Source organism: Cynocephalus volans, chromosome 15, assembly GCF_027409185.1.
Source record: "Cynocephalus volans isolate mCynVol1 chromosome 15, mCynVol1.pri, whole genome shotgun sequence".
Classification (NCBI taxonomy): domain Eukaryota; kingdom Metazoa; phylum Chordata; class Mammalia; order Dermoptera; family Cynocephalidae; genus Cynocephalus; species Cynocephalus volans.
Genome location: NC_084474.1, coordinates 38,692,969 through 38,708,229, shown reverse-complemented (window position 1 = coordinate 38,708,229; position 15,261 = coordinate 38,692,969).

The window sequence follows — 15,261 nt, the reverse complement described above, 5'->3', positions numbered from 1 at the left end:
CATAAAATAACTTTTCTAACCCCTGAACACCGATATAACATTATTCTAGACTTTTTATCACATATGACTTTTTAATAGTAATTTATTGATATTTTCTTTTCCTTATTAGGTTGTAAATCCAGTAGGTAAAAGTTCATGTCTTATTTCTTTGTCAATAGCACCTGCTAATCCTATAGTGTGTGATTAATGACACTTGTTGAAGGCTTTTGAATTAATAACTAATTTAAGAGCAAAATCACATTTCAGAGTTAAATGTTCATAAATTTTGATTATTAACACTTGGCTCATATGTTTTTTTAATAGATGATATACACTGACTATCACACCTTTCAATAATTTGATTTATCAACTTTCAATAATTTGATTCCTCATCTTTCAATAATTTGATTCTTAAATGTTTATAGAAAAGAAATGTTGTGCTAGCTGCTACAGGAGATGCAAAGTTCGTAAAACATTTGAAGAGTTAGCAATCTATTTCTTTTCCTGTCTGAAGTAAGATTGCACTTATTTATAATGGACACACCAACCCTGAAAACATATATTTTCTCCAGTTGAAAATCTAGAAGCAAAGTTATTTTTTTAAGAGAGAAAAGGATATGAAATATTTTGCAAGCAATAAAAAGCAAATTAAAGGCCAAAGACTAAATTTCATCACCTATTGTAGACCCTCACATTTAATATGTGCTTTATAAATATCTTCTAAATGTTAATTACCTTTTACCAAATGATGTGTTATTCTCAACATAAATTTATTTATTATCCAAATAGACATATTTGTGTGACGAAGTTTGCTTTAATTAATGCCCAGAAGGGAATAAAAAACAGAAAGAAAAATTTCCCTCTTCTAAAGACTGAAAGGCCCATCATTTTCTGGAATAAAAAATGCAATATAAATCTATCACATATTTTCTCAAGTATGTATTTTTTGTTATGGAAAAAGACAGCAGTGCAAGGAAAATGTAGGATCATATATGGGTCAAAAAGAAAGGGGGAGAATGGGATAAAAGATGCCAGTCTGAGTGTGAATGAAGGACACAATATCCCTCATTCACAGAAACATACAGATACTTACTCCCCGCCCCCCTCGCCCACACAGAATAACACTTAGTGCTCAGATTCCAGAAAAATACTCCTACACATCTGGGTAAATCCAGAGGTCTTGGGGTACAGCATGCTGAGAAATAGTTTTAAAATTTCTATCCAAGTATAAGTTGTTCATAGAGAAGCTCATTTTTAGAGGACAACTATTGATCCATCAGTTTTATATTCAACCAACAAAAACCAGTTGAGTTATTTTTAGGACATTATATGTAAATCATCTTCTAAAACAAAAGACAGAGAGGAAGGAAAAAGAAGGGAAAACATATTTAAGAATAAGCGACTGATAGAAAATCATTTGCTTGAAGTTCCCTGTGAGGGAAGAAGAAATCATGTGACATTGAGTGATTAAAATTCATCCCTAGATACTCATGTAGGCGGTTTAGGATAGAATAGAGAATCCAGGGAGAATACTGATAAACACTTCTTATCTTGTATGTTTTATTATCCTGGTACTATGTGTTAATCATAAAAATAATTTAGTTACCATTTAAGAGATAAGATTTTAGATTTGGAAAATATATATTTTGCTTTAAATATTTCAAAGTAAAGAAAACATTCTTATCTGTCAAAATAATCTGGTTTTTTTTTTTTTTTTCTTTGTGACAATGAATTGAATTCAGGTTAAAGAATTTATTTCATGGGTTCCAAAATGTAATTCCTAAACTATAATTATTTGCCTAATTGAGAATTTTATACCTATCATACTTTAATTTGGAAGTAAAGAAAGATAATTGCACTTTTAGTTTTCTCATTTTCTACCAAGTGAAATGTTCCTGACAATAATTTCTCTGCTTTTTGCAAGAAAATTACTCTGATAGAGATGCCACACTGAATATCATGAACTTTTAAGAAGGATTTTAATTTTGTAAAGCTTGGAATATTTAATTATTGTAGTTGTAATTTCTAAACCTACATTGGAACTGATTTGATAAGTTATAGAACAAAATAAAAAATAGGAAGGATTTAAATTAAATCAATTTGTACTCTGACTTTCTGTGCATATAATATGATTTTAGTTTTAGTTTCTATGCTCCTTTTAGACTGCTACAACAGCATATAACGAACAGTTCAACATTAAAATTGCTTTCTTAGGCGAAGAGACTCAATTTTTTCTTATCGTCTTATGCCTACCGTTTTCTCATCACACCCTCCTTTAAAAAAGACTTCATAAGTTCCTCTGAAGCCTGGTTGCTGCTTGTCACGAACTGCCTCTCCCTAATAAATGACCATAAATCAAACCAGAGATGATTAAGTAGCAGCCTGAAAGTGATGCTCGCTGCCCATCTTCCCCTCTCCCTTGTCACCTTCAGAGGAGTCATCGCAAAGAGAAGGCTCAATGCACTATTTGCACATCTGTGTCTCCACAGCGCCAAAACAACTGATGTAAAGCATAATTTTAATGTAGTAAACTGATTTTTTTCTATGAGAAAACAGGTAATCCGTTTATGTAATTATAGTAACATTCCTCAGCTGCATTTATTGATTTTTTATTATTAAAATGCAAAGACGTGAAATCTATTTCAATGTGATGAATCGAGTAAGTATTACATATCTACAAGGTACTAAAAACGGGAGTAGAATCTGTGAAGGATATACATATATACATAGCAGGGCACCTATCATTGCACATCAGGTGGTTGATTCTTATGGAGAAGAAAGCCGATATGGATGAGACAATTAAAAAATCTGTAAAGAAATCATGAACTGAATGTAGCCAAGATCAAATTTATTGCAAGTTAATAACATGTTTATTCTTTATATGTTTCCTATAGGTTGCCTTATTGATAGATGGAAGTATTTGTGTTAACTCTACTGATGATATAGCTGGCTTAAAAACCATCCCCTTTCGTGTGACTGCTAATCTGTGATAATTGCTAATCTTGGATAGTAAAACCTTCACTAATTTATTCAGTTAATATTGGCAACTATTACTTGCTAGATATTCAATAAAGAGATGAGTCAAAATAGGCATAGTCCTTAGCCATATGGAGCTTATGAACTATAATGAGAGGAATGCACTTTAATCAAAGAATCATGCTACATATTTAATTCAAAAATGGTGAGAGTTAACGACAAAATACAGAGAGGTAAGAAAACGTAATAGGTAATTTATTCTAGTCATGGAGAGCAAAAAGAGTTGAGACAATGCCCCCCCCAAAAGTAAATGATGTTTGACTTGAATTTTTGAGACTTAGAGAATAAAAATGAGAGATAAAGTAACAGAACCAGAAAGTTTGTGCATGGGGGAGGGAGGGGTATTAACAAAAAGATTCTGAGGCCAAAAGAGCATAATTTGAGAAAATTATGGTAGCTAAAATTTACAGAATAGAGTTAAGAAGTGAAATATTCTCGATGAACCTGGAAAACTCGACAAGAGTCAAGTCTTATTTATGTGCCGTGATACTATTTTTTAAATTATTAAAAAAATACAGCAAGACATTGAAAAATGTTAGATAGGAGAATAAAAAGTAAAGCTATACTGTAAATGGACTTATTCTTCAGGACTAAGAAGGAATTAGAAGATCAGAAGAAGGTATTCATTCCATAGCTTTATTAGTATTGCTCACCTTTTCCTTAGTAGGAGTGGAGATTCATTGCCTCATTTATTGCAAAACAACCTAAAGTAGGGAACGAATAACTACTTTGTTGACCAGATTAGACAAAGAGCAGATATTCTTTAAGACTAACTGTTAAATTTATCTTGTAAAGGATTTACAATATCTTAAAGATTTTAAATATATTATTTTTTTCAATACCGCACGATAATTATTTTGTTTGAATTGTAGAGAAAAACAAGCCTCTTCTGACATCGCTGCCTATGACTATGTAACCGTTCTTAAACCCTTCCTGCAGCAAAGTGAAGACTGGCTGGCACACAGAATCCAGTGGCAAGTACATAGGTTTATATGTTGGCTCTCTGAGAGCTGTCAGGAACTGAGAGAAATGTCCATGACTGTATTTCTATTTTTAGTGGAATTAATATTTTATAAGATTCTACCTCTGTATATTGCATTAAACAATAATGAACTGAATTATGCCTGACAGCTGTTTTCCATTTGTGTTACTTTTTCTTCACATAAAAAATAAATAATAAGTCACATTGCTTCAGTAACATGAACCCTGCTTGACAGCCAGCTGATTTTCTGTCACTAGGCTTGAAGTATGAAAGAACATTTATGATGGATTAATTAAATTTAGTATGCAAACAAATATTAGTAAAACAAAAGAGTCTTTATTTATCCACATTTAATTTTTCTTTATCCATAGAACGCATCTACTCTGAAAAAGCATAAAAGGAAATATAATGAAGTGGTTTTCCAAGGAAAAATTGTCTTCAAAGGTTTTCATTTCAATTTCACTTTTAATATGAGTAGGATTGTTCAATACTAAAAACATGCCTATGTTTTCTGATTTTTGTGTTTTCATCAGACCTGAAGACTTTTCTGTCAATCATATTTCATTCTTAAGCATTTCAGTAGGTGCAGTTAAAATCCTAGTCTTACTAAAGAGAAGGACTCCTTTTTAAAATTTTTAATGATACAGTTCTTTTTAGAAAACTAAATACAATTTAAAATTAAATATATTAGCCCCATTGTCTTTCTTAACACCTCAGTAATCCAGCACATGTGGAAAGCTGCCACAGTCCATAATTCTAGGTGGAGTCCATTATATTACAACTTATATAAGTAGAACTTCCAGTAAGTTCGTTCATATACACCCTTTCTTGTGGCACCTTTAGGAATCCCTAGAAGTCTTTAAAACTTCTGACCATGTTGAAGTAATTGGGATAGATCTTGTTTCCCTGTTATTATACATATATATATGTGTAAATATGCCTATTATATAATTTAAAATTATAAATCTATAAAACAACTGTTTTCAGGTGTATAAGACTGTGATACCCAAGAGAAGAAAACATTTAAGGACAGCTGCACATTTGTCTGCACCTTACTGCCTAGAGACACTTCCCAGTGTAGAGCTAGGGCTGCGTCTGGAGCTCAAAGACCCCTCAAGCCTATTGTCCGAACTGGGTAACAAACCCTTCACACGAATGTCTATGAGCTAGGTCACCAGAAGGAAGGTCCTTGGCGCCTTGATTGAAGAAAGAGTAGTCTTTATTTCTGCACACACACATCTAGGAGCTAGGCAGCCCAAAGAGAAACTCAGAAACTCAACTGCTACAGGCAAATTCCAAAGAAAAACTGAGCAGCTGCCAGCAAAGTAAACATGCTCTCTTTTTAGAAGCAAACTCTCTGCCAGCCAGCATCTCAGGGCTGCTGCTCCATACACCTCTGGAACAAACAATAGCAACAAAAGTAAAAAGATACATTGACATGCATGCATACTAACTCCACCCTCACACACAATTTTTTTTACAAAGGATGTGCTGCACCACACCCCAACCGACCTGAGGCAAGGGGGCCTAATTAAACTATTGTATTTTCCCAACTCCCAGACTGTCATGCAGAGACATGAAGCCCAAACAGAGCACATGGCCTTGCTGAGCTAAAGACTAGTAGTAGAGATTGGGACTAATAACTTGACTGGGATTTGTGAAGTAGGATGTGGCAGAGAAAAGAGCTGAACAAAAAGGCAGCACCAAAAGTCTGCATAAGAATTTCCTACAATCTCTTGGCCAAATGTAAAATGCACAAGTGTAGGAAGACTTTATAAGCCCTAGCAGACAGTGGCTTCTGTGAGATGAGAGAAAAAATAAGATAAGGGTTGTGTGGTATTGCGAGGGTTTAGAGTTCTAATCTAGCCAGGAGGGAGAGAGCTTGATGAGCATCTGTAGCATTCAGTTGACATCCCAAAAATGAAATGAAATCTCCAGAAACATCTTAGGAGAAAGGAACACACACTAGAACTAAAGATCAAAACTGAACCAGATATTCCCTAACAAAAAATAACTAAAGTATAAAACCATGGGTGAGAGCATTAGCAAGATATTCAAGTAACATAATTAGCTACCAGAACAAACTACCTTGAGAAGACAACATGATCAAACTCAATAAAATATATCATCCTTATTGTTCATCATTTAATCAAAATTACTAGGCATGAGAAGCCAGAATAGGTTACACATACTCAATACAAAATGCAGCAAATAGAAACAGATACTAAAATGACAAAGATGTTGGAATAATTAAATAATAACTTCAAAACCTCTATTATAAAATATTTTACTAGCCTGGGAAACAGACATGAGTAATAAGAGGAAATCTCAGCACATAAATACAAACCATGAACAAAATCAAATGAAAATTATAGAACTGAAATGTTTATTACTTGATACAGAAAAAAATCCAGATATCAGTATATTGGATGGTACAGAACCGAGTATCAATAAACTTCAAGATGTAGCAGTGAAAATTATTAAATCTGATAAATACATTAAAAATAGGGGAAAAGTACATTAAAAAATAGGAGCCTCAGTAACAAATGGCACAATAACAATTACAATAACCTACATATAATTGGAATCTCAGACTAACAGAAGAAAAAATGGGGTGATAAAAAGTAATGGAAGAAATAATGGCTGAAAAATTCCCAATATAAGTTTAAAACATTATCCTACAGATCCAAGATGCTAGCAATCATCTTGATTCTAGCAATTCATCTTCAAAAAGATGAGTAAAACAAAAATTACACTCAGGCATATCATAGCCAAACTGTTAAAAAAATAATAAAGAAAAATTCTTTTTTATTAATTTATTTCTTTTATTATTATCAGCATATTCATTATTACAAATCATGATTTTTCTTTATGCCCTTTACCCGACGTGTCCCTCCTCAAACCCCTTTTCTCCCTTTTCCCATCTCCAGTAACCTTAGGTTTGTTATCTCCTTCTGAAAGTTCAATAAATTGTTGAGATCTTTCATTCTTTCTTTCTCTTTCTTTCTTTCTCTTTCTCTCTCTCTCTCTCTCTCTCTCTCTCTCTCTCTCTCTCTCTCTCTCTCTCTCTCATCTTTCTTCGTTCTCTTTCTCTCTCTCTTTCTTTCTTAACACCCAGTTATAAGAGAGAACATGTGGTATTTTTCTTTCCTAGTTTGGCATATTTCACGTATAATTTTATGCAGACTCATCCATGTTGCTGCAAATGGCAGGATTCCATTCTTTTTTATAGCTGAGTGGTATTGCATTTTGTATATATACCACATTTTCTGTATCTAGTCATCTGTCGATGGACACTTAGAAAAAACAAAAATAGAAAAGAAAAACAGGACACATATATAGGGGAACAATTATACAAAGGCAATCTCACTTCTTATTAGAAACAAAACACATCAAAAACAGAAGACATTGAAAAAAAATTAATGCTGAAAAAAAATTTTATGTCAGGTAGAATTTTATAACCACCAAATTTTTCTTCATAAATGATGTTGAAGAAAAAACATTAAAAAAATTATTGTCAAAAGAGCAACACTATAAAAATTGCAACAAGGTAATCAAATGAAAGGAAAATAATACTAAATGGAAACTTAGATCATTAGGGAGGGATACATGAGTGGTACAAATAGAAAAGAAACACTTAAAATAAATAATACAATTTCTATATTAAGAAAGTAGAAAAATAGAATAGATTAAGCCTAAAGGAAGTAAAAGGAGATAAGAGTGGAAATCAATAAAGCTGAAATTAGTCAAATAACGAACAATATTAACAAAGCTAAAGAAGGTGGATCTTTGAGAAGATAAATACAATTGATGTTTCTAAATAAATCAATAAAAGAAAAAAAGGGGAAAAAACAAAAATTTACAATATCAGGAATGAAAGATGCTATTAAGATTAAGATGTCATTAATGTTATTAGAGTGAATATAAGGAAATATTATAAACAACTTTATGCCAGTGAATTTGACAAATTATATTAAATGGATACAAGTGCAGAAACCACAGAAATTACCAAAACTGACTAAATAAGGAAGAGAGAACCTGAATAGCCCTACATCAAATAAAAATTCATAATTAAAAACGTTTCCAGAAGACATACAGAAGAATACTGCACAATACGTGATTTCATTTACATGATTTTTTTAGGAAAGGCAAATCAATAGAATAATAGCTCTGCGTTAACCATTGAGCAGGTCACCAAGGGAAGGGAGCATCACAGTTTTTTTCTGTAGCTATGCTGCCCTTAACTCTTTCAGTATTACACTCTACTTTCGTCAAAATTTTTGTAATTGTTTTATCTGCTGATTTTAACTTTAATCTGCAGTAAAAAAAAAAAAAAAAAAAAAAAATGTTTTCCTTGGTGTGGTGAGTTTTGGTTTGAAGGTGTCATCAGATATGTCCATTACTGTCTCATGGCTAAAGAGTATCTCTTCAGTTGAGTCTAAACACAGTCTGGCTTCCATTTAACTTGTTAGCTGATATGTGTAATTGATCTAGAAGCACTTTATTTTACACAAAATGTGCATTATGCAGCTATTTGTTGTAACATCCTATAAATATCAAACAGGTCCAGATAGATATATTATGCTGGTGTTCTGTGTTATTACTGATATTCAGTCCATTTTTTTCTATCAATTATTGAGAAATATGTGCCAAATAGTCCAAGTATAGATATTTCTATTCCTCCTTTTACTTCTATGAATTTTAGAATTTGTATATTTTAAAGCTCTCTTGTTTATGCACATACACATTTAGGATTGTTATGTCTTTTAGGATAATTGATCTCTTCATCCTTGTTCATCTTTGGTAATATTTATTTTTCTGAAATTTACCTTATCTAATCTAAATATAGTTAATTTACCTTTTTCTTTACTAGTGTTTTCATGGTGCATCTTTTTCATGCTACATCTTTTTTTGGTTTTTAACCTGTCTATGTCTTTAGTTTTTATTGAGTTTCTAATAAACAGCATACAGGCAGTTCTTGTGTTTTTATCCAGTCTGAAAAATCACTGCCTTCTAAATGTCACAAGACCATTTACATATAATGGAACAATTGACATTGTTGAATTAAAATCTACAATCTTACTAGCACTCTTCTATTTTTTACATATGCTATTTGCATATTTTTGAAACTTCATCTGCATTCTCTTGAATTAATTGAGCTTTTTAAAAATCCCTTTTATCTTCACTGTTGGCTTATTGTATCTATTATTGAAATAGTTTTTGGTAGTTACCCTAGGTTTTACAATAGACACATTTAGATTTGTGTGTTTTTGTCACACACTTTACTTTTATATATAGTACAAATGTGTAATCCTTTTGGCACCATATTCTGTTGAGATAATCTTTGTATGTGTCTTCTTTCTTCATCCCAGACTTACTATTTAGTTTTCTCCGTGAAAAAAATTACCCTAAAATTAGTAGGTTAACACAGCATCTGTTTATTATGTCACAATTCTGTAGGTCAGAAGCTCACGTATGGCATAGCTAGGTACTCTGCTCAGGATCTTACATGGCTGAAATCAAGATGTAAGCCAGGCTACGTTACTTTATCTGAGCTCATAGACCTCTTCCACCCTCATCTGCATGGTCAGCAGAATTTTGTTCCTGTGGTAGTGGAACTGAGGCACCTGTTGTCTTGCTGACTGTTAGGCAAGAGTTGCTGTCAGCATCTAGAGTCTGTCTTTAGATCATAGCCTCATGGTCCTCTGAAAACATGGCAAATTGTTTCTTTAAAGCCAGCAGAAAAATACCTTTTGCTTCACATCTCTGTGACTTCTTTGTTCTGATCTCTAAATTCACTTTTTAAAATGGCTCACCATTTTAGGTCAGGCTCACCCATACTCAATGGGAGGAGATAACAGAAAGTGTGGACATCAGGGGGAGAGAATTTGGGGGCCATCCTGGAATTCTGCCTGCCACATCAGCTTTACTTTCTTATTCTAACAATCCACTCCTTGTAAAATTAGTTTGATTTTGAACAAGACAATATCCATCCTTTTATAAGGAGGAGGAAAAAACTAAATCAAGATGGTAATTATAGGATACTTTTTGTTCGGTCAGAAGAGGAAGGAAGTCTGTGAACACATCAAGTCCACAGATTTGTTTCCATTGAACAATAATTCTGTCACCTCTAGCTTCCAAATGTTTTCTGAATTGGTTCATTTCTTACTGTCTCCAGCCACTTACTCAAATGTATCACAATCTCTTTCTTGAACTATTTCAGTGTCCCTGTAACAATATCTCATCATCCACCTTCTTGTGTCCTCTGATTTCATTCAGGTCTGTCCTACAGTCCTCCAAAATTGAACCAGATTAGGGAGTGACAGGACAAATTCCCTATGGCTGCCATTAAGAATTTTGATGATTTTATCTTTCTATTTAACCATCTTCTAAAATATGTAGATCATTTCAAAATAAAAATTTACATTATGATACTAAGATGATTCTTAAACTTCTGCTTTCAGCATTCAGCCTAGTAAAATGTACTGATGGCATACAAATTTATAGCCACAATGTCCAGAATGGCTTAATAAGTTTGGTAAATGTGATCGATGCCCTCAGATATTCAGAAAGTCCTCATATGTAGGACATTCTAGGAATGAGAGAATCAAATAACACTATACAGAAATGAAGATAATTTATGTATCATCTTAGGTAATAATTTTCAAGCTCTATGTAATGCAATAATTAATAGAAAATAGAAAATATCAATTTTTTTTGCCCATAGGACAATTGGAAATTGATTTAATTCAAATAGTTGCACTGATATAATCACAATAACTTGGATAAAAGCTTACAGTAAAATATATCTCTCTTAAGAATGGTCATATAGCATTCTCCTTTAAATTTTAGAGTATTTAAAATTCAATGCAACTGAATATAGAAAACAAAACATACCTTAAATTGAAATAGGTCACTTCTTGCCTTTGAAAGATTATTCTTCTGTGTTGTTAGTTCATCATAATCAAAGAAAGGCATGAGTTGACTTAAAAATCCAACCTACAAATTCATTCATGAGCTTCTTTGGGTTTTGGATGCATTTTTTTCTTTAGACTTGTCATTAATCCTCTTAAATTACATGTTAAGCATGCCTAATATATACTTTGACAGTAGCACTTCCAATAATGGGTAGTATTAATTCAGTCCAGGTGGAATTAGACAAGATCTGCTCATAATTCTAAGATTTTTGCTCTACTGTACTTACCATATTTAGGAAGGCACAATAAGATGTAGGATTATGAGCAAAGGCTCTGATATCAGACATAATTTCAAATATTTAATCTTTCATTTGAGCTATACTGCTATGAACCTGTTTCTGATATATCAGTCATCAGGATAGACTAAGTTATACTGTAGGAGCAAATATTCTTCAATCTTATTGACTTAAAACAAAAAAAGTTTATATTTTTGCTCATGCTGTGTGTCCATTGAGGTTTATCTGGGGAAAGTGGATGGAAATTTTGCTTATTCCAATCACTCAGCAAAAGCTTAGGGGCAGCCACAATTGAATATTCTCTCTAACTTTTCAAGGAAGGCAAAGAGAACTTTGCAAGGTTTTGATCAGTCAATTAAATTATGACTTTTGGTCTACAAACAAACTCTTAGAGGTGATGAATGATTTCAGTAAGGTTTTAGGATATGAAATAAAAATGCAAAATTCAGTAGCATTTTATACTCAAACAATGAACTAACAGAAAAAGAAATCAAGAAAGAAAGCCCATTTACAGTAGTCAACAAAAAATAAAATACCTAGCAATAAATTTAGCCAAGAAGGTAAAAGATCTTTACAATGAGAACTACAAATCACTGCTAAGAGAAATTAAATAGGACACAAAAAGATGGAAAGATATTCCATGTTCTTGAATTGGAAGAAGTAACATTGTGAAAATATCCATACCACACCAAGTGACCTACAGATTTAATTCAATCCCCATCAAAATACCAAAGACATTATTCACAGAAATAGAAAAAACGATCATAACATTCATATGCAACAACAAAATACCCCACGTAGCCAAAGCAATCCAAAGTAAAAAATAAAAATAAAAATAAAGCTGGAGGCATAACAACACCTGATTTCAAATTATACTACAAAACTACAGTAACAGAAACAGCATGGTACTGGCATAAAAACAGACACTCAGACAAATGGAACAGAATAGAGAACAGAAATCAACCCACATATGTACAGCCAGTTGAACTTTGATACAGGTACCAAGAACATACATAGAGGAAAAGACTGCCTCTTCAATAAGTGGTGCTGTGAAAACTGGAAATCCATACATAGAAAAATAAAACTAGACCTGTACCTCTCACATTATACCAAAATCTACTCAAAATGGATTAAATACTTAAATATAAGACCTGAAACTATAAAACTCCTAAAAGAAAACAGAGGGGAAACACTTCAGGAAGTAGGACTGGGCAAAGACATTATGAATGAAACCCCCAAAGCACAGGCAACAAAGGAAAAAATAAACAAATGGGATTATATCAAACTAAAAATCTTCTGTGCAGCAAAGGAAACAATCAACAGAGTGAAGTGGCAACCAACAGAGTGGGAGAAAATATTTGTAAACTGCATCTGACAAGGACTTAATATCCAGAATAAACAGGAAACTCAAACAACTTTACAGTTAAAAAAAAGCACCAATAATATAGTTAAAAAATGAGCAAAGGAGCTGAATAGATTTTTCATAGGAAGATATACAAGTGGCCAACAGATACATGAAAATACGCTCAACATCACTAATCACCAGGGAAATGCAAATCAAAATCACATTGAGATATCATCTCACCCTAGTCAGACGGACCATTATCAAAAAGATAGAGTAACTAATTCTGAGGGGGATAAGGAGAAAGGGGACCCCTCCTACACTGTTGGTGGGACTGTAAATTAGTACAGCTATTATGGAAAACAGTAGGGAGGTTCCTCAAACAACTACAGACAGAGCAGCCATATGATCCAGCACTCCCACTGCTGGGCACATACCCAAAGGAATGGAGATCATCATGTCAAAGGGATACCTGCACTCCCATGTTTATTGCAGTTCTATTTACAATAGCCAAGAGTTGGAACAAACATAAATGTCCATCAACAGATGACTGGATAAGGAAAATGTGGTGTCTATATGCAATGGAATACTAGTCTGCCATAAAAATAATGAAATTCTGCCATTCACAGCAACATGGATGAACTTATAGAAAATTATGTTAAGTGAAATAAGCCAGACACAGAAAGAGAAATACCACATTTCCTCACTTATAAGTGGGAGCTAAAAAAAAGTAAACAAATAAAGAAAGATACAATGACGGCAATAAAGCATTGGACTTTCAAAAGGAGAGAACAGAACTGAGTTTTCCGGAGGTGGGAAAGGAGGAAGAGGATGGGGGATTAGCAAGGAATTGGTAAAGGGCTGTGAAAAATGCTTACATTGCATAATGCTGAACATGATAATGATCCTGATTAGAGAATTACATGTTGCACATAGGTATTGATATTCAACTCTGTACCCCACAGATATGTACAATCAATTACATTTCAATAAATAAATAAATAGAAATAAATAAGTTTTTGAGTTTCAGTCAAAACTCATTGGCCACAGTTAGTCACGTGGCTCCAATGACAGCAATGGAACCAAGAAGTACCCCTAACCTGTTCTCAGATGAAAAAGAGTTGGAAACACTTTATGAAAAGTTCTATTAACTACAATATTTATGTTTCACAGTCCTTTAAAGGAAAGATAATTATAACACCCATGCAATAAACTGCTTCAAGGAGTTAGTGAGATATTGAATATAGAATTCTTATTACAGGGTTTGGGATAGTATGAACTAATAAACTTAACACTATTTTATTATTATAATTATTTTTATCTTCAAAGATCTGATAGAAAGGGAATGGCTTACCATTTTTTACAGTATATTCTTTATATTTTTTCTTAAAAAACACATAAATCACTAGTAATTTATTCTTTCATACTGTGAGGAAAATGGAATATTCTGTTTTTACCACGTATCTCATAGCATACATATTTTCTCACCTTTTCATGTTTCATTTCATATTTCACATTAACAACATATAACACAATTTTTTAAAAAAACTCCAAGTTTTATTTTTATATATTATATATTGATATTATTATATGTTATATATAACCATTGTATACTGTAAAACAACTGCATTTGAATTGAACTGTATTTACAGGATTTGAAGCCTTTATATCTAATTCTTACAATGCAAGTTAGATGCTATTAACCTTAATTTACAGATGAGAAAAATCATACTAACAAATTGAAAGATGTTTGCAAAAAGCCATGTAGGTAGTACAAGGTAGAGTGAGGATCTGAAGATGTCTGCCTGACCCCCAAACTAAACTTTTCAAAATACTCATTTCCCTATTCTAACCAATTGTTTAGTGCTTTATGGCTTACAAATAACTTATGTATTCTTAGTCTTCAGTTAACATGTGAGGTAGGTATCATTTGCATAATACTGTACTGAAGATAAGCACATTGAAGTTCAAAGATAAGTTACTGGCGAAGAATCAAACTACTAATGTTAAAATAGTTTTTTTTTTTTTTTTTCTTTTAATTAATCAGTATTCTCTGACCTCAGAACCATGGCTTTTTTTTTTTTTTTTAATGAGTATTTTGTGAAGCATTTTGTGAGTAATGACCATGAAAATAATGTGTACAGGAAGGCTCACTGTCAAAGTTGCAGTATGATTTAAGGTGAGCTCCCTTACTGCAGTGCTTCTCAGAGCTTTTAATATCTCAGGGTGCATTTTGGCTCTCAAGAAGGGAGTATATAATATAAAACAATGTATTGCAATGATCCCACAGTATACATTTTCCTATCAGGAATTTTATGGAAGCAGCTACAATAGAGTATTTGATTTGATAGATCTACTTTCTACATACAATTAGAGTAATCACTAATTCCTAAGGTCCTTCACATTACACAGTAAACAGTACGTTTCTTATTCTTCTTACCTGGCTGCTTGATTTTTTTAAAGAGAAAACAGCAACACCATTCAGATTAAAGAGAATAGAATCACAAACTACATATTTCTTGGATAATTTTGTTTCTATTAAATTAGATAGAAAAAAATAAGTGTTTTCCTGGAAAAACCAATTTTTTGAATAAAAAAATAAAAAATACATATTTGAAGATTCAGACATGATAAAAATAACAATTGAGGTCACTTTACAGAGTCCTATTGGTAGTTTATTTCTAAGTTACCATTTTATGAAAAGAGCCT